Genomic DNA, 1,531 nt, shown 5'->3' on the forward strand with positions numbered 1-1,531 from the left:
TGATGCAATTATTTATTATTATATATCTGCTGTATTTAATTGCAGATTTAATATTAGGATTATAAATTATTTGTAATTAAAGGAAATAACGATCGAAACGACGCAATTCCACAGCCTAATCACACATACGCACACACAATGTGGAAAATACGTCGTGCACGATACGCTAACGCATCGTCAGTCGCTAAAAGGTTTTTAATAACTTTTTATAAACTATAGTCATCATGCTCATTGCCTTTCTCTCAACCAAGTAGCACCTGAGCACGTGAGTGATTTCCTGGCAATGAGCATGGAAAGGGTTAAATCTGAAAATCCTGAGCTAAAAAGATGTTATTATATATTCTTTGTTTCTAACGGGCTAATACTTTTTCATTTAGCATTCTATTTTATTTTATAAAATTAAAAAAAATCTTTAAATATTAAAACTTTAAATATTAAAAATATATATAAATATATAAAAACAATGAACAAACAATTAATTATTTTATTTAGAATAATTAGCAATAAAAGATAATTGACTCTAAATGAAATATTAATTAAAATATCCTCAGGTGATCTCTTCATCAAAGCATATTTTCGAAAATGCGAAAGGAATGATCAAACCTTGTGTTGCCTTGATTCAGAAATTTACCTGTCGCGAAATGTCTTCTTGCATATAAAATTTACATTTTTCTACGTAGAAAATAAAAATAATATTCATTAAAATCATTTCAATATTTTTTATTTGAATATTCTTATTATAAATGTATATTCATATGGTTATTTTACAAATATTCATGTATTGATTTAATTTTATTCTGATGTAATAAACTCAAAACTAATAAAACCCGATATGCAAGAAGACCTATCCTAAACTAATAAATAATACACAATGAAATGTTATTACTCATGGATACAATAAATATCCATGGTCATTGTACTCGTGCAAAATTTTAGATAAGAAAAATTCTACCAGTTACCCGTGTCGATTCGGATCTTTTGTCCTACGACATGATTGAGTGACCGGAGGAACCAAAAAGCATGCGACTCACCATTAGATGAGAAGAATTTGCATTGCCATTAATGCTGACTCATCGTTATTGTGAAATCACCATGAAGTCATCATCAAATAAGAGAAAATGGGCAACTGCAATAAAAAATGATTTAAAGTACGTAATTTAAAGTACGATATATATGATTATATATTAAAAAATTGAAATAAGAAAAGACAGGATTCTAAATTGGAAAATATAAAAAGATAATTACCTCTTCGTGTGATAAATGATCTCTTTACACTCTTGAAGCACTGACTCTACTATCGAAAACGAATATTTAAAATAAAATAAAAATAAAAAATTATCAACACATCTTCTATTGTATCATTTATATTGTAATTGATGAACAAACACTGATTCTAATTTCGCGAATGTAATTAAATTGAAATTGAAATGTTATACTTTAAAAAATATTTAAAATATTATTACGAAGCAAACACTGATTTTATTAACCATATTGCGCGCACTTACAATTTTCTGAAAAAAAAAAAAAAAAA

This window comes from Apis dorsata, unplaced genomic scaffold (genome assembly GCF_000469605.1).
Source record: "Apis dorsata unplaced genomic scaffold, Apis dorsata 1.3 scaffold_326, whole genome shotgun sequence".
Taxonomy (NCBI): Eukaryota; Metazoa; Arthropoda; class Insecta; order Hymenoptera; family Apidae; genus Apis; species Apis dorsata.